The following is a 20,701-nucleotide window of genomic DNA, read 5'->3' as shown; positions in this document are numbered from 1 at the left end:
GAAATCATTCTATGTTGTGCAACTTATAAACATGAATGATTTTCATACATTTGATTGAAGACTATGCTATCTTGTAAAAAATGACTGTTGGTTAGTTGTCTGCCCTACCACAGTATACAGTATGCACTTAAAAGGATGTACATGTTTAGGAATTACAATGCAAATTAGTGTTAATCATTATTAGTTCCTTGCTAATATCCACTGGTATGTAATACCTCCATGTCTAGGTCTAGAATTTTGTGTACCAGCAGTTATTCAGTGTATCAGGAGTATTATTTTCTCCTCAACTGTGTGACTATGTAAGATCAAGGTTGTCACTGTTCCACTGTATTCAGTATTCCTCAGACCTAGCATTGAGTACAGTGCCTTCTTTGGTGTTTACCTAACCAGGCACATCCAACAATTGGAATGTCCACAGAGGTTCCTCACTAAAATTATATAGGATGTAAGTTACATGTCCTGTGCAGACTGCATCAAAGTTCTACCCCTGTATTCTGTCTCCTACAGGCTTTTGAGGGAAGATCTATGCCTGGCATACAAGGCATTGTCTGACCCCACTCTGATGGACCTCCTGCATCTCCATGAAACAAAGAGCATCAGAATCATCTCTTCTAAAGACATAAACCTTGCCTGTGATATAGATAGGACCTGCTGGAGAGATAAGTATGTATCCCAGAGACTACTCCTTCTCTGGAACAGGCTCCTCATCCATGTGAAGCAGAATTCTTTCATAACCTAATTCATGTGAAAATTGGACAATTGGATGGGAAACAGGAAATTCATCCCTTGTTTGGCACCTATATCTCTAATGGACATAGGCAGCCTGTAAATGTTTCTTCTCTGAAGCCCCTACTTACAGTTATCAAGGGTACCAGAGCTTGTCAAAGGTTTGGGATGCATGCTAGGCTTAAAAAGGCCCTTGTGGTCATTAACCTAGTACACATCTGTGAACCTATTAGTATCCAGCATTATTCCCATTGGGTGACCACTGTCACTCTCTCCCATTGGGGTATAGTCTGGTGCAGTGTCCTTTGGTGCTCCATGGTGCACGGCAGGTATCTTTTTGTAATGTGAAGGTGGGGCCACACAAGCACAGGTCTGCCTCCTGCCATCCATCTGTCTACCCTACCACAGTATACATTATCTACCTCCAGGATGTACATGTTTAGTGACTCATAAATGTTTTGAAGGCAGAGGTCTCACTACATACACATGCCTACTACATTATTTAAATTGCATTTGATAGTTTTTCTGTATCCATTTTGGATCACATGCAGCTTACTACCAGTGTAGCTTCATATTGGGAATTTCACATACATTCTGGAAGCCTACCATCAGACTGCTAGGTATGGTGCACCCCTTTGGAACATACCCCTCTTTGCATTTGCATGCACTTTCTCAGTGCATAGTATACAGGTTTTTTGCACATTCCCTGTTCTGTTTCTTTGTTATAGTGGCTGTTAAGAAGAAGAAGTTAAGTTTTAGCACACAGGAGATATGGGTCTTATTGGATGCTTTCCAAAAGGGCAGCCTATTTCTCATGGGCTGGGGAGGGAACCATGAGGCAGATGCACTGTGCTGAAATAATGGCACATGTTAATGTGGAAGGTGGCCATGGCAGGGAAGTGTAAGAGAATCACAGATCCATGACTTTTTTTAAGTACCTCCACTAAATTATTACTTATGACACAGACAAACTTATATTTATTTAAAAGTAAAATCAAACCATATTAACAAGTTCGTATTTACAAATGTTATACATCACATATATTGTTGTGTATCATATAGTAAAAGCAACATGACATAAATACATTCCTGCCTTCTTTTAAACCTCATTCCTCCTACAAAACATTTTCTTCATGTATTGTTCCCCCAATTTCCATTTTTATGTAATTTCTCCCTGTGTGATTCTTGGAAAGGACCTTCAGATTTTCATAACCACATTTTCTTGCCACTGTGTTGATTCCTAGAGAAAGGTCTCTGCAAGGAAGAAAAGTGGATTACAGTGGCAGACAAGTTTTTTCCTTCATATTCACTGAGGGAGAGAGTCTCTAACTGTTGGCTCAAACAAAGATGATCCATCAAAGGGAGCACTGATGAATGACACCTTGAAGGGTTCAACAAAATCACACAATCGCATCGCGGCAGGTCTCCTTATGGCTATGCCTGAACCAGTCCCCCTAGAGGTACCTTCCACAGCATGCGATATTAACCTCATGGATGTGTTTGTAATTGATTGTAGGGTGGCCACTCATGAGGAAAAAGACTGCAGAATTAAACAGTTCCTTTATCAAGTCCTTCTGCAATCTGGTGAAATGTTCCAGGTAGTTCAGAGATTTACAGGGCAAATGTTGCTGCTGCAAACACTCGCTTCCCAAACATGTCAAAAGCCCTAGACTGTCTGTTAGGGGGATGGACTGTGGAGATTTGTTCAGAAATCTCCCTTTTGGTGGCTGCCACAACAACCATGGCATCTACAGGAATCCCTTTAGTCCAATACTGTCTGTCAGCAGGGGCGCTTAAAGTTTTGTTGGGGCATTTGGGAATAGGTTGCATGGAGTCCTGTTCCTTCCATGCCCTGTGAGAGACAAGGTCTGTAATTTCATCTACAAGGGATAACCCAAGACGTACATGGGCCAGACCAGAAGGCTTCCAAGAATGGTTTAATATAATCTAGAAACACCCTAGGTCGAGTAGCATAACAACGAAGGTATACTTTCAAAGATTCAGAACATCGAAACTTACCATACCGAGGCTTGAATATCAGTGTCCAGGTGGCACATGCAATTCAACAGGTACATTTTCAAAACAGCAAATACCAAACACTCAGCAGGTGGCCACGGTGGTGCAGTGGTTAGCATTGTTGCCTCACAGCAAGATGTTCTCGGGTTCGATCCTCGGCTGGGGTGCCTTCTGTGTGGAGCCTGCATGTCCTCCCTGTGGTCACTTGGGTTTTCTCCGGGTGCTCTGGTTTCCTCACACATTCCAAAGACATGCTGTAGGTGGACTGGACACTCTAAATTGGCCCTAGGCGTGAGTGCGTGCATGTGTGTGCTTTCTGTGGAAAGTTGGGTGCGAGGCTGGCAACTCGACACCGTAAAAACTCCACTGCCAATCATGAGCAGACAAGTGATCTGCTGTGGCGACCCCTAACCGGGAAAAAAATGAAAGAAGAAGATGTAATTTACTACTATCCTTTTCTAAAGAACACACTTCCTGTTCTTTTATCTCTGTTAAAATGCTACTTCAAGTATAGTTGGTTTAATTTTGATTTCTATTTTCTAGTAATTGCTTTTTTTGTCAGCCACCAGAATTAAACTTAACAAGGCCTTACAATGTCTAGGCACGTCAGATCCTGTATCCCAGCACAAAAAATCATTTCCTTAGACTTATTTCCTCGATCACTATTCCAGACAGAGTATTAGGGGGGTATTTAAAGTCTGCCAGCTCGTTGCACTCTGAGAACATATGCTTCCAGGTACCTCTTTCTTCCCCATTACACCTCCAACATTTGCCATCTATATGAGGAAAAATTCTTTGGAATCTGCTTGGGGTATAAAAGTATCAAGGCAAACATTTCCAGGCAAAAATCGTAAATCTTCTAGATTTTGTTGCATATTTGGGAGACATACATATGTCTTCCCATTGTTTCTTTGTGAATTGCATAACTAATCTCTCTTCTCAATCTTTTCTGACCTCTTCTGATTAATACCGAAAGTTATCATGCAATATTTTATGTACCCTGCTAATTATTCCTTTTTAAACAGCAACTTCTGTTCTAGATTGATTTAAAAACTCAGCCAGTGTAGGTCTTTCATTGAAGATTCCCATGTCCTTTTCTCTGTATCTATAATCTGATGTCAATCCCCGATAGAGAAGGCATTCACTAGCCTGCAATCTAAATGTCTTCTTGGCCTCTTCCCATTCTATTACATTTTCATCTTTAATTATTTGCTCCTAATACCTTCATTCCTTTGCTAGCTTCCTCCAGTAAATGCCAGCTCCTTACTGTCTGTTCTGGGTACCCCAAATTGCAGTCACCCCTACCAGCATAATCTCCATTCCCATGTTGGCTTAGTTCTTAATATATGTTCTGCCACTTCATGAATATAATATTCTGTATTACTGTTGTTATTCTCCTTAAGGATCTGCAAGCAAAATCCCATTTTTCCTTATTTTTGAATTACCCACTGCTTTATCATCATCCCTTTCTATGAATTGTAGCCTTCTGCTTGTGTTATGTATAAGAACCTTAATTGTGTAGCTCTAAAATATCCATTCAAACCAGGAAATCCTAAACCTCCTTGTTCTAGTGGAAGGATCAACTTATCCTACTTGACTCTTGCCCTCTTCTCCTCCCAAATAAAATCCTTCAACTCTTTATTAATGACTATCCACAACTTTTTCTCTGTTTGATAAAATATGTCTGAATTGTTTATAAAACTAAATGGACTAAAACATTTTATTGCTTGTATCTTGCTATCCATATCCATAGGCAAGAGCTTCCACTTTCTCACTTTTTGTTTTATCTTTTGTTCAGTGTCTTCCCACATATCCTTAGCTGCTACAATAGAATCATTTTTAATCCATGCGCTTAAATACTTCATTTTATCATGTCCCCATAAATATGGGTATTGCTGAACCAGTTCGTGTGTGGGTACATAGTTTATATCTATAGTGTTTGTTTAATCTTCATTAATTTTAAATTTTATATCTCGAAAAACCTGGAACTATCTCAGAATGTTCCACAATACTGATATGTCCTTTTTTCTGGTTCCATCAGGTACAAAATAATGTCATCTGCAAATAAAGCCAACATTTCTTGAACACCATACTAGTTATATCCTTGAATTTCTGAGTCCCTTATTTTCTTTGCCAGTGGTTCTAAATATAATGCAAATAACAAATGAGAAAGAGGACACCCTTGACTGGTTCCTCTGTTCAGACACAACTTATCAGAGAGGAACCCTCCCACTTTGATTTTTGTCTCTGTTTTCTCATATATCCTAGAATTAACCTTATTATTGTATAAAGAAATGCAAAAGCTTCCATTGCCCTACTCATAAAATCCCAACTTAGTCTGTCAAAAGCTTTCTCTGCATCAAGACCTACCAATAACAGCAGCATTTCTTAAATTCTGCTTCCCCTGGATCATCAATGTTCTGTTAATGTTGTCAAATGTTTGCCTCCTCTCCACAAATCACATTGATTCATATCTATCAGTTTTATCACCTTTGCCATTCTTTTAGCCATTATACACAAAAACACTTTGTAACTGTGGTTTAAAATTGAAATGGGCCTATATGGAGCTCGATCAGATGGGTCTTTGCCGCTTTTAGGTAGTACAGCCACCACTGTTTTTTTTTCCAGGACATTGGTGCCTCTCCTCCTTTTAAAATACTGTTAAACAAAACCTTCCAGATCTTTATCACTTGCTTCCCTCTCAGGTTCCAAACTTCCATTGGAATGCAATCAGTTCCTTGAGAATTTTTTGCAAAGTGGTTATACCTCACCATTTTATCTCATCTCCTCTTAACTGTTAATTGCTGAACCTTATCTACCTGTAATATTGGCATATTTAAGACTTCCATAAATATTTCAATTTGTTATTTTTTCTTGATTTCCCCAGTTCGCTGCTTAATACAAATTTTCATAAAATTTTCAAAATATCTTTAATACCTTTACAGGATCTCTGGTTATTTTTCTTGTTATAGGCTTCCAACATTTGGCAACAAACCTTTCTACTGTCTGTTGCCAAAGTCATTGTGCCAGATTTTTTTTGTGCTCTGGAGTTATCAAAACAGTTGCTAAACAGCATTCTTTTTAAACTCGTGTATTATCCAGGTGCTCCCTTATTTTTTTTTCTTTAGCACTCTGCAGTTGCACCTCTTCTTGTTCTGTGTGGTTCCCCTTATTTTGTAATATTTTAACCTTTGTCAGCCCCTCCAAACAATTCTCAGTATTTTTTAACTAGATCTCTTTTTCATGTATTTCTACCCTGTTTTAAAACTCCACTTTCATTTTATCTCACTCACTAGCTATAACTTCTGGAGAACTTTCCATCTTCCCTAATAGCTCCTGCATAATTTCCACTACCCATTTTTTAAATTCCTCTCTTTTTAACAGGTAGATGGGGAAGTGCTAGTGTCACATCTTTACTTCATTACCATACTTTTTTATCTTAGTAATTACTGAAGCATGATCTGAAGTAGTTATTGGATGTGTGTCAAGATTCTCAGTTAAATGCAAATGTTCCTGTGAAATATAATTTCTGTCTAGTCTAGCCCAGTTATTGTACCTTGGTGAATAATATGTAAATTATTTCTGAGCTTCTCCTACTGATTTCACATCCTTCACACCAAATATTTTTCTAAATTTCTTCAGATATCTACCCTCTTTTGTTATATTTTCCCCATAGGACCACAGATAAATCCTCAATGTTGCAAGTCAAATTCCAGTCCTCAGCTATAAGTAATATTCCCTCCTGAATGCTGATTATTTCTCCCAAAATTTCTTTAAGTTTCTTAATAGCAGTTTAAAGTGGAATATAAATATATGCCAGTGTAATCCTCATCCTTTGCCTAGGTGGAATATAAATATATGCCAGTGTAATCCTCATCTCTTGCCAGTAGCCTATTACTATCACAAATCTACCATTATCTTTTTTATCCTGTTTTATCTCTATTGAAGCTCCTCTTCCAATTAATATAAGTACTCATCTTTTCCTTTGTCCCTGATATTCTGCAGAATTTCCATCCTAGAATCCATTCTTTATAAAAATCACATGCTCAGTTCTTTCCAAATGTGTTTTCTGTAACATTACTATTTATATTCTGCATTTCTTAATATAATTAAGGATTATTTCCTTTTTGAATATACCTGTGAGCCCATTCAAATTCCAAGGCAGTATGGAAAGTTTTGCCATTATGTTAAGAAGTCATTATTTCTACATTATATAAGGCAGCTTTTTAAATGTCTGTTTCAGCTTTTGTGATACATGTACCCATTAATGCTTGGCAGGTTAATCCTTTAAACAGTTTTCTTATCAACATTAGAACCCTTGTCACATTTTACAAGACTTTTTCTTTTAATAAAAACCCTCAGAAAACACACTCCCAGAACATCCTCATAACCTGTTAACTCAATATAAACACACAAAACTATGTACATCTTCAAAATGAAGTTTATGCCAAATCAACAGCTGCCAACTTAAGTCCTAATTATCCTGAAATTGAGGTTATTCATGGTAAGATGCATGTTATTGCCTGTGCTTCTACTTACACAAACTGATGTATGTTATTTTTATATTTATTCCCTCCTGCAGATATGAAAACAACTTGCATACTTTTCGAAATCAGTAATCACAAAGTGGTAAAAGCTGCAACTTAGAGATACAAAAACTAAATAAAAACAGCTTCTGTATAAAAACAAACTGCACTTTATTCCATAATGTTGTGTTGTGTCTTTTGGCTTTTCCCGGTTAGGGGTCGCCACAGCGGAACTCCGGTCCGCTAATAATTGGCAGTAGATTTTTACGTGCTGAGTTGCCGGCCCTGATGCACAACCTTCAATGAAGGTATGCCCATTCAGGCATGTCTCCACACAGAAGATGCTCTAGCTGAGAATTGAACAGGACAACATCTTACTGTGAGGTGACAATGCTACCGCAGCACCACCACCGCAGTAATAACAAAATTCAGGAAGCACTTTCATCCTGTTCCACAAGATTTCTTTAGACTGAATAAAATCACAATTCAACTCCAGTAAATACTAGTAAAATCACATGAATCTTAAGTACTGGTGTCATTCAAAGGGGATCCAATGCCTGTCAGCTTGGGATGATATGCTCGACAAGCCACGATGCTTCGCTAGGGACGGCTTGCACCTGTCACCCCTGGGCTTTCGGATATTGGCAAAGGCTCTTGCTACCCCCATAGTGCCTTTTTTAGGCAAGGCTCAAAAGACAAACCCACCTCCATAGGTATCACAAGGGATAAGAAACTAAGAGTAATGCTACTCAATGCCAGAAGTCTAAACCTCAAGATGCATGCACTCGAAACTCTCCTTAACATGGAGAACATTGATATCTGTGCAGTAACAGAAACCTGGTTCAGGGCTCCCGAGAGCACCCCAGCACTACCAGGTTATACCTCATACCATGCTTTTCGGCCCCAAAACTTGGACCGAACCACAAAAGGAGGGGGAGTATCGATATTCATCAAAGATACCTACACCTCCAGGTTGGTGGCAAAGCACGAAGCATCAGAGACTATCCATGTGCAACTAACAGTGGGTAAAACTGCCTTCCAGTTTATAGCCTGCTACAGACCACCCTCCCAAACCCAGGAACCCCACTCGGCCTTCCTGAGAACACTGGAAAATATGAAGGTCTCTCCAAACACCATTATATTGGGCGACTTCAACTACCCAAACATAGACTGGGAGCATTACTCTAGCTCCAACACCCTAGCACAAAGGTTCCTAGAATTTATAAACTCAAATGCTATGGAACAACTTGTTACCACTCCCACAAGAGGGGAAAACATACTGGACCTGATCATCACCAACATGGGGACTCTATGCTCCAGACCAGAAGTGTATCCCTCACTGGTAAGATCAGACCATAAACTAATCTCACTGGATATTCACATCCCGACCCCACCCCCTGCCCAGAAAACCACAGTGAAAAAATTCTCTAAAGCAAATTTTACACTCCTCAAAACTGAGGTGGAATCCTTCAAAGCCCCCGGGCATGTGGAAAATACAGCCCAGACTGCAGAATCCTTTATAAACGCATTCTATGAACACCTTCAGGAATGCATGGATCATGCGATCCCAAATAAAACCAAGACCCAATCCTCCAAGGGCAGACATCCTGTCTGGTGGACCCCAGCCATAAACAAACTATACAATAGAAGGAGGAAGCTACTAAATGATAAAGCAAAATCCCAAAAAGGGAAGGCATCACTGATCAGTATTAGCAAAAACTACGGGCACACATAAAATTGTCTAAGGCCAGCTTCGAGAAAAATTGCACAGGACACTAAGGATAATCACAAGGCTTTCTTTAGTTATGTTAGGAACCTGGGTGGTAATTCCCAGATATGCTCAGAATTAGTCCAAAATGACAAAAAATACACCGAACCCACAGACATTGCCAACATCCTAGCTGACAGGTTCAGCGCAAACTTCTCCCCCCCTCCCCACCAAAAGGGCAAATATCTATCCCAGCAGAGTGCTGCCCCTGACATCTCAGATGCCCAGGTAAGAGCCGCCTCTCCAAAGCAAAAAACACAGCATCAATGGGACCAGATGGTGTCCTGGGCTGCGTCCTACATGAACTCAAAGAAGAGCTAAACCCAAACATAAAACTACTGTTCAATCTCAGCCTTATTACAGGATATGTGCCCAAAGAGTGGCGTACAGCAACAGTGGTCCCTCTCCATAAAGGTGGTGCCTCAACGGATCCTGGAAACTATCGCCCCATAAGCCTGACTAGCTTGGTCTGCAAAGCTATGGAAAGGATCATCATGGACCTCATAAATAAAGATATTGGGGACCTACAAACACTGGATCCTACCCAGTTCGGCTTTGTTAAGGGCAGATCCTGCCTCTTAAACCTGGTTGATTTCTTTGAAACAGTCACCAAGGCCATTGGACGAGGGGAAGGTGGTCCACACAGCCTACCTGGACCTCGCAAAAAGCCTTCGATACAATACCCCACTCGGGCATTATAGATAAGCTCACCAGCTTAAATATAAACCCCTATGTCACTAGATGGATTGCAAACTGGCTCAAGGACAGAACCCACATGGTTAGAATTGCTGGAGCCATGTCAGACTCCAAACCAATTACAAGTGGTGTCCCACAAGGCTCAGTCCTGGGACCTCTCTTGTTCGGTATATATTTCTCGGAGGTACAGGCCAACACGGAAGGACTGTGGCTGACCAAGTTCACAGATGACTGCAAACTGGGTGCCATAATCGACTCTCCAGCTGACACAAGCATCCTCCAAAAGGGCCTCATAGAAACAGACAACTGGTGCCAGTGCCATGGCCTCAAGCTAAATGCCAAAAGGTGTATAGTCATCCCCTTTGGCAAAAACAAAGTGCCCACAAATTACCACATAGGTGGAAATCCATTAAGTACAGAAGAAGTAACTAGGGACCTGGGGACCCAAGTTGATAGCAATCTCTCATTTGACAACCACGTGGCCAAAGTGGTTAGAAAAACATTTTATATAGCCCACCTAATCATGAAGGGATTCACATCTAGATCAGGGGAGGTCATCGTGCCTCTTTACTCATCCCTCATCAGGCCCATAATTGAGTACAATGCCCCTTTTGGGATGTACCTTACCAGACACCTGCAGCAACTGGAAAGACCCCAAAAGTACCTCACCAAGAGGATCAAAGGGCTCAAACAGATGCCATATGCTGCCCGGTTAAAGAAACTCCAGCTCTACTCAGTGGCATACCGCCTGTTCAGAGGCGATCTGTGCCTGACGTATAAAGCCATGTCCAACCCGGAATTAATGGACATGCTGCACCTCAGAAAATCCAAATCCCATCGAGCTACGCTCGAGAGACTTGAACCTCAGCACTGAAATAAATAGGACATGCTGGAGGGACAGATTCATAACCCAGAGGCTCCCTTCACTCTGGAATAAAATCCCAGTCCAGGTTAGGCAGAGTCCCTCATTGACTCTCTTCAAGAGGAATCTTGATGAGTGGATGGGAGATCGTAGGTTTACCCCGGGTATCACTTCTATGTCACTGTTAGATAGAGGCACAGTATACTAACCTCGAAAAAGGGCATAGCAAAATAAATTTAAAATGGGTGGCGAAAGCCAAACACATTCTGGCTAGGCTTATAAATGCCCTAGGGCAGATAGCCTAGTATGAACCTATGAACCTATGAACCTAATAAACTGACTAATTAGTTAATTAATCTTTTAACCTTTCCTTCTTAGATATGCTTGAGATCTCTATGGTTCAAGCTAGGTGTATAGAAAGCATTCAGCTTAACCTGCCACAGATACTCTGTCCAACTTAGTTCTTCCTCTTCATCAAATATCCTTTCATAATTTTCTATTTGATCCAAAACTGTGAATTTAAAATCAGCTTTACACTTAATACTCTTATACTTAATACTTAATACTTCCGGTGCTTTTAGACCCAGTAGGCGTTCTTCTCCCACAACAGGAGGCTCCCCCTCTAACAAAACCAAAAGAATCTCACCCAGAAAGGAGTATTCCTGTACCTACTGCCCAAGGGTTCCCACCTGGGAGTGAACTATCTCATTCTAAGGTTAATACCTGAAAACTTGTATCTATATCCAAATATCATTAGCGTGTGCTCTGGGTCTAAAAACATCTCTAGTTCCTACCACATAGCCTTAAACTACCCTAAATTCTAACTCCAAGGCATAGCCTTGGAGTAAGTGTGCTTAAAAGTAAATCTGTTTTTACTCTTGCTCACTCTATTTTATGTTTTCCTAGGTCCCCTTACTATAGTATCATAGCCCATTACACAGTTTTAACCTTAAAAAAACAATATTTCAGGCACAAAGAGTCAGCTTCTTATTAAATACTTCTTACCTTAGCCCTCCACTTGTTTAATGAATTAGCCCCACTCCCCTTATTAAATCCCTCCCAGTTTCCTTACGAAACAGAGGTTACAAATATCCCTATAGCTACTGGTAATTTCAGAACTTCCGGTGCTTTTAGACCCAGTAGGCATCCTTCTCCCACAACGGGTATGTTATTTGTCTTATTTTAAATACATAAACTATTTAAACTGTCTCTGTACTTTAAAACTAAAAGATTATGCATGATAACTGCTGATTTATATACTAAATGTGTTATTATTATCAATGAACTTGAGCTGATAGGCATACACTTCTTGAGTCTCTCAGTGCTGCATTGCATGTGCATTTGTACGCCATAGCATTAACTTGTTTCTCTATGTTAACCATAGCCCTATAATATGTTTTGTCCATTTTTTAAAGTGTTTATCTGGGTTTTTGACTCAATTAAATTCTAAAATTCACCAGCAAAGGCATATATCTTTAAATGTCCGTTGTAAGTATAAACGCAGCAGTATCAGCACTGAAATGCATGTAAACTTAGAACGCTGATATTACTCACTGTTTGGCTGTGTTTCCGAACGACTATAAAGCAATTCAGTATGTAACTTGATCTATTTCTTTGGGTATAGGTCTTTTGAAACCTATAAACAGTACCAGCAGTAGATTATGCTTTTGTAAGGGTGTTTGACTAAAACGGAGCTATTTACTGCTACCTAGCTGCCTCGCTATTTAACAGATGTGCATACTTCTGTTACAAAACGGTTAACACCAAAGTTGTATTTAAACTGTTAAATAGAATTTAGTCGCTACCTCTTAATAATCATAGCGTACTATGTTTTCAGGGTACTGTAGTGTTTTAAACCTCTAGTTACACTTTTTAACTAAATTGTATCACTAAGCGAAGCCAATTACAGCAATGCCATGTTGAATAATGATGCATATTTTATTACTTTAGTACTGATTTCTTTTGTAACAGAAGTGAATGTTAGGCCTGTTTGATCAGTGGTTGCATCCCCATGCCTGAGTATCTCACACTGTTTGTATGTTTAATTACAGGAGGCTCCCCCTCTAACAAAGCCAAAAGAATCTCACCCAGAAAGGAGTATTCCTGTACCTACTGCCCAAGGGTTCTCACCTGGGAGTGAACTATCTCATTCTAAGGTTAATACCTGAAAACTTGTATCTATATCCAAATATCATTAGCGTGTGCTCTGGGTCTAAAAACATGTCTAGTTCCTACCACATAGCCTTAAACTACCCTAAATTCTAACTCCAAGGCATAGCTTTGGAGTAAGTGTGCTAAAAAGTAAATCTGTTTTTACTCTTGCCCACTCTATTTTATGTTTTCCTAGGTCCCCTTACTATAGTATCATAGCCCATTACACAGTTTTAACCTTAAAAAAACAATATTTCAGGCACAAAGAGTCAGCTTCTTATTAAATACTTCTTACCTTAGCCCTCCACTTGTTTAATGAATTAGCCCTGCTCCGCTCCCCTCCCTGCCCCCAATTTCCACCCTCTCCCAGTACGTCTACATTTAAAGACACTTAGCCACACCCCAACCAATACTACAATCTATTGAATCCACTATCTTCTCTTCCTATCCTCTATCCTCCCCACCTATCAGCAAGACAGCCCTCATTAACTCCCTGCCCACCTCCCTTCTCCTCTGTTACTACCCTTCCCCTGTACGTGCCTCTCACAATAGTTAACCCAAACATGCATATTACCAGAATGTTCTTATATACCCTACTACCCACCCTTATCACAACCTATATCCTAACTATGTATGAAACCCAACATCTTACCAGGTATCACTGCCAGGTAGGTCACACCAAATCTCCACATGAAAAACCAGCCTTTTTTAGATATATATTAAACCAGGACACTAAAACAAGACAAAACTTATTCTCATTTATTATCCAACAGACTATCAACCCACACCACACCAGTCCTAAAGCCAGACTTTTTGACAAACTTTTAAGTAAACTTATGTGTATCATTATACAGTACAGACTAAACCTTATAATCTGTGGAGATATCCACCCCAATCCTGGCCCTATTACCCTTAACCCACCTTCTAATAGAGATAGCTATAACAAAAACATAATCAGTAGACCCACCAACTCCCTATTGATTTGCCATCTTAATATAAGAAGTATAAACAAAAAAATACATGAACTTCATGCCCTTTTAGATGTCTATTCCCTTGAGATATTATGTCTATCTGAAACCTGGTTAAAACCATCTACCACTGATAATGAAATTCTTCCACCTGGCTATAACCTACATAGACTAGATCGGGCCATTAGGAAAGGGGTGCAGCCATCCTCTATAAATCTGAACTAAACGTAACTATTGAAACTATCCAACCACCTCAGATCAACAACTCTGAAATATTAGCTACCAAATTCCGTCTGAACAAAAGTAAAAGCATTAATATCATCTGTATGTACATTCCCCCAGGAAATAATGTAGCTACACTAGAGGATACCCTTCACTGGCTATCCTCTCAGTATACCCAAGAAACCCTAGTTCTGGGAGACTTTAATGTAGACTGGGACTCCTGTTCATCAAAATCCCCCTCCATTCATATTAACCTTCATGCTTTCACTCAAACAATAGCCACCCCTACCAGAATTGACTAACAGTCCCATAAAGAGAGTAAACTGGACTGGATACTTGTAAATAGTAACCCCCTAATGTACACTGCAGGCACCCTCCCAGATGATCTAAGTGATCATCTCCCAACCTATATGATTAAACAAAAAGCTAACACCCCGCAACGACCCTTGCTCAGGAAGGTTAGAAGTAAAAGAGACCTTGATCCTGCTAAACTTCAATTGGAACTTAAATCCTGCAACTGGACTATACTAAAGCATCTCACCTTAGAGGAAGCTGTAACTTACTTTAACAACAAATTTATCGAAATCCTAGACCTACATGCTCCTGTCTGCCTAAAAAGATTAAAAGGAAACAATGTTCCTTGGCTTTCCAAAGAAACAAGAACAAAAATCTATAGTAGAAATAAACTATGGGCCACCTGGCGAACTACCAAAAATCCCCAGGATCATAACAAATATAGACATGCACGGAATGAAACAAAAATACTTGTCTTACTGGATAAAAAAGACTACTACAGTAGGCTACAGATGAATAATCAGAAAAATCCTTAAAAATTCTGGGCTGGGATCAACAAATTACTGTATCCAGGTAAAACATCAATGCCTAACCCAGCTGCCAACTCAAATAAGACCCCAGAACAGGTTGCAGACAGCTTCAATCATTTCTTTACTGAAACGATTCAAGCTCTTGCCAGCCAAATACCTCAAAGTTCCCTTGATGAAAATAACAACTCTAGTAGCCAAAACCTATTTTGCTTTCAGCCTGTACCAACCTCCTTTCTATGACAAGCTTCTCAAAAAACTAAAACCCACCACCCTATCCGCAGACCAACTCCCAGCTGAATATCTACAAATGACAGCTGACGCTATTGCCTTTCCAATCTCTATCCTAATCAACCGAACCATTTCCGAAGCCAAAATTCCCAATATCTGGAAAACATCTTATATTATTCTATTACATAAAGGAGGTCCTTCTACTGAATACTCCAACTACAGACCCATAGCCATACTCTCCCCACTAGCTAAGATAATGGAGAAATGCATACACAAACAACTTATGCAACATCTAATCCAGAATGGCCTGATGGCTGAGACCCAACATGGCTTTCGACCACATCATAGTACTACCTCTGCCCTATTATCCTTCACTAACACTATTAATGATAACCGTAACAATAATCACACCTCATCTGCCCTCTTCCTAGACCTTTCCAAGGCCTTTGACATGGTGGACCATCAACTTATGATTTCAACCCTGCAGAATCTCAGACTATATCCCAGTGCCCTTCTATGGTTTAAATCCTATCTCAATGACAGGCAACAAGCAGTCATCTGGCAGAATAAGCTCTCAGATCTCTTACCCAATACTATCAGAGTTCCACAAGGCTCTATACTAGGAGCACTATTGTTTTCCATCTTTATTAATGATCTTCCTACCATCATACCAAACACCAGCTGTATCCAGTATGCTGATGATTCCACTTTAATCTGCTCAGCTACATCTCCAGATGATCTAAAAAGGGATACCCAGGCTACTTTTACTGTGGTAGAAAACTGGCTATCCAAACGGCGCCTACTACTAAATCCCAAAAAAACCAAAATGCTCATATTTCCATCAACCCAAAGGTCCATACCCTTCTCCTTTACCATTCAAGATAATGATGGGACAGTCATCTCCTCTGACCCCAATACCAAATTGCTAGGTGTCACTATAGATAATTACTTAAAAGTTGACCTCCATGTAAGCCAGACAATCAAAACCATTAACAAAAAACTCGGTTCACTCTATAGAGTAAAAACCTTCCTCACCCCCATAGCTAAAATAGCCATTGCACGCTCGCACCTACTATCCACCCTCCTATATGCTTCCCCACTTCTAGAAAATGTAAGTAAATCTGAACTTAACAAACTTACAGCCTGCTATAATCACATCGCCAGGTTTGCTACGGGTTCTCCTTTCAGAACCCACCACTGCATTAACCTCAAACAACTTGGATGATTGGAATTTCCCAATCTTGTCAAGTATAACCTGCTAATATCGGCTAATAAAATCCTAAAGAACACAAATAACACTCCAGCCCTTAGTCGCCACATCTTCCCTCATAATAATTCAAGACTGCTCTGCTCATCCAATAAGCTACAAATACAAACAACTAAAATTAACAACGCGGCTGGCATGGCCCTATTTGCAAATTCTGTAAGTAGAAACTGGAACAAACTTCCAGAGGCCATTACCATGCTCTCCTCCCCAGACCAATTCAAAGCCTGTATCAAACAACACCTGGAACAAAAATGGATATGCCACTGTGACAAACCTAACTAACTTTAAATAATGCATGTAATTTTACTTATCTAATTTGTGTTTTCCTTTTTGTAATCTAATACCACCCTCAAAATTGGAAATTTGTAACACTGACTGTCAGAATGTACTTCTAACTGTTTTCCTTTTCTTAACTACAATATTACCTAAAAAGTTTATGTATAACCAATGTTCTTTTACTCGACTGCTATTAATCTTGTATTCTGTTGGAGCTTATCTCCCCGGGCCTTCGCTGAAAATGGACTTGGTTCCAGTCGGACTTTCCCGGTCAACAAATGTAAAATAAATAAATACATAATAAATATTTGCTAAGTGCATTTCTTTCATCACATTTTGATATTGCATACTTGTGCTCATGCACTCTTTTATACAATTTTCTAGTGGTGTGTGTGACACCAGGGAAATACTGCCAGTCCAGCTATCTGGAATTTTGTAAATAATCATATGTCATTTGTGAATATTAATATGATTCTTATGCTTTTCTTACAAATCTAAAAAAATATATGTTATTTGTATATTAAACTACTGGTGCATTACTGTATGTTATGTACTGAGCTTCAAGAATGTAACCGCAGTGTACCCTATTAGAAAAGAACAGAAATGCATATAAACTATATACCTGTGCAAATTTATGTTTTAATAGTAGAAGCTGGAGCATACAGAGTTAACTTGCAAAACTTCAAGAAAATAAGTTGAAATTAAAAGTGTTTTATGATGTGCTATAAAAGTTAGTTAATGCAGTAAGGAGACAGGATGTCTAGAGCTAGAAGTTTCTTTCTATTGTCTTGAAACAGAAATAATTACTAGGTTTAAAATGTAAAGTGTTTTATTGCTCTGTGACTTCCTAGCAGCTGCACATCTGAGAGATAAGTATTTTTAACACAGAGATGTTAGTATCTGGTTAGCCTGGGAACTGAAGGCAGGTTACAAAGAGTGATGTCATCTGAGCTAACCCAGCAGTAATGTTGATTATTAAGAACTCTCTCAGAGAAAGTGTGTGCATTTTGTATCTTGTCTTGGACCTAGAAACATTCAATCAGCACTTCTGCCTGCATGTTGCTCTGTAAATAAGATTTAGGCATAGTATCTCTTTTAGAGAAAGCTAGGAAGATAGTACGATTAGTTTAGATGTTTTCTGTATTTATTTGAGACTGTCCTGCAATGTTTTTTTTAAATATTTCCTGTGATTCTGAACTCTGTAGTTACTGTGTTGTTTGAGTATTGTCTTGTTCTTTTATTATTTATTATTAAATATATTTAAACCTTTTAATTGTGGCTGGTTTGTTTAGAGATATTTAAGCTCTTAGATTACTTGCATATGTATTTGGTGACACTGTATAGGCCACTCCTAAATAGCCTTGAAAGTCTTGGCCACACTTACCATTTGGATAATAGTAACATTGCACAGCAGGATTAGTCACCCTTTGTAAGGGCCTTAAGTAGCTAAGTAGTGGCTGGTGGCAGCTGGTACTACCTTACAGTCTGGGCAGAAGGGGGCATAGCTAATAAAAGTGTGCCAGCCTTTCCCAGGTGTGTGTTTGTGTATACATTAAATCTCAAAGTGTGTGTGTGTCAGCTACTTGGACAGGGACATGCACTGGTTGGACAGAGAGGGTGCTGGAGGTTTTGGCTTGGCCACTCAGCTGAGATCTCAATCCTATAGCTGTGCCAGTGGGGAGTCTTACTGGGGATCTGGAGAAAGAGAGAGAGAAACCAGCCCAGAGACTGACTGTGATCCCTGTGTGCTCTTAAGAAAATTTGTACTTTACTGTGTCTGTACTTGTAATCCTCCCAATGTGTATGTCCCTCACTGGTGCTAGTGGTGAGGATTGCTGCTCATTTATTACTGGGCCAGTGCAGAGGTGTCGCATATTAATTGTTTGGCAGTGGTGGGATATCCACATCACATATTATTTGATTAGCAGTGGTGAGTTAGCACCATCACATATTAATCAGCTTGTAGTGGTGTGGATATTGAATTCCTGTAGCCTGTTTACAGTGGTCATTGAATGTGTTTGTACTCTCAAAAAGCCATGCAATGAATATTCAGAGTTCATATCACAATTGTTTTATTTTTTTTGTTAGTTTAGTTAGGGAGAGCAGGCAAGCATGTCAGCAGAGGAGTATGGCAAGCTGACAAGGAGCCAATTGGCTGAGATGTGCCAGGCTAAAGGACTGGTGCATGCCAACCTGACTAAATCAGACATGATTGCAGCTTTAGGCACAGGTGCATCACAAAGTAGCAACCAGGAGGACAATCAGACTGGCCTTGGAGATGTACAACTCTCAGAAAATGGACAGCTCAACCTTGCCACCGAGGACTTAAACATCCATATGGAGTTAGAGACTTGAGCTAGAGGCCAAGCATTTAGAAATAGAGCAGAGAGATTGAGGCATATAGAGAATGAGGAAAATGAGAAACTGTAATGTCTGAAGGCTGAGGAAAATGAAAAATGTCAATTCCTGAAAGCTAAGGAGAAGGAGAGGCAGAGACAACATGAAAAGGAGATGCTGACTCTTCGCCAATGTCATGGAGGTAATGAGGAAGGGAGTAACCGAACCCTAGAAGTAACAAAGGTCAGTAAATTTCTTCCACAATTTACAGAGAGGGTAATTTTGATAATTTCATTCATATGTTTGAAAGGGTATGTAAACAGTATAATGTTGACCAAGGGCTCTGGATATGGTTCCTGACCACCTTACTCCATGGTAAAGCTATAACTGTTATCTCCAAATTGTCTGATACTGATTGTTTAAATTATAGTGTTGTAAAGAACTGTTTGCTCGAATGTTTTAAGTTAACACCAGAAGCTTACTGAAAAAAGTTTTCTCAGCATAGACGCAAGGCAGATGAAAGTCTATGTGAATCTATTGCTGAACTAAGCACTTATTTACATAGGTGGGTGAGTGGATGTCAGGTCACCACTTTTGAAGGGCTGGCAGACCTTTTGTTGAGGGAACAAGCCTTTAGCACTTTGCCTGAGGACATGAAAATCTGGTTAGCTGATAGACAATGCACTACTGCAGATGAGTTGGGGAAGAAGGGAGACCTCTACCTAGCAAGCAGGGCATCACTGTACAGGAAAGGGACACCCAGTGCTGCTCATGGGTCTAGGGGAACCCATGTTGTGCAGCCCAGACTGCCACAACAGAGTCTGTCAGTAGCAGGGGAAGCCATTAGTCCAGGTACATTTCCAGGACCTAGGGTTAAATGTTTTAAATGCAACCAGTGGGGCCATGTAGCATATAGATGTTCACAGAGGCAAGGTGGGGAACAAAAGGTGGGAGAGAGAGTAAGTGGGAGTGACAAAATGCCAACAGTAAGTTTTCTCAAGACAGCAAGGGTACCAAACTACCACCAGAGGTTATATACTATCTTAGTGAATGAGAAAGAGGCCATGGCTAAGAGACAGACAGCCTCTGACCTAACCATTGTGAACCCTGCAAGGATTACAGATGAGCACTACTTGCTTGGGCAATCTACTCTAGTCAGAGCTTTAGGAGGGGTCCCATTCCAGATACCTTTGGCTAGGGTTCATCTGACTGGGAGGGTGGAAAAGGAAGCAAGCAAGTAGGTGTGTTTGAGGATATCCCTGCAAATGTCCTGATAGGGAATGATTTTGATAATGCAGTACCATGTGTGCATGGAGTTACACGCAGCCAGGCTTGTAGACATGCGTTTTGGTCTGGTAGCCTGGGGAGACCCAGACAGGACCGCACACTTGCAGCCAGGACTGGTGAGGTGGTTAATTCGGGGATGGAAGTACCCTGTAGCAGTGAGACTGAAGGTGAGCCACAGCTGCTTGTGGGTACTGATGTTCCCTTGGACAGAGTGACTGCAAGGGCAATGGTGAGTAGTAGTACCCATGCTGACAGTGAGGCACTGCTCTCAGAGGATATCAGACTTCCTGTGGAAGGGGAGCTGGTAAGGGTCTCAAAGAGAGAGTTGAGACAGGTTCAGCACTCAGACCATACATTACAAGGCCTGAGGGAGGTAGCTAAATAGGCACCTGGTTCTCAAGGGAAGGGGGAATCTGTATACTGAGACAAAGGGTTACTGTATAGAGAGTGGACCCCTGAGGGAGGGCTAGAGGGTGAGAGAATACAGCAGTTGGTAGTGCCCAGAGGTTGCCATCTGGCAATTTTAGACATAGCCCATGATATTCTC

Source organism: Protopterus annectens, chromosome 1.part0 (genome assembly GCF_019279795.1).
Source record: "Protopterus annectens isolate FY-2018-M chromosome 1.part0, PAN1.0, whole genome shotgun sequence".
In the NCBI taxonomy this organism is placed as follows: domain Eukaryota; kingdom Metazoa; phylum Chordata; order Ceratodontiformes; family Protopteridae; genus Protopterus; species Protopterus annectens.
The sequence above is the reverse complement of the archived record's forward strand: the minus strand, read 5'-3'. Positions refer to the sequence as shown.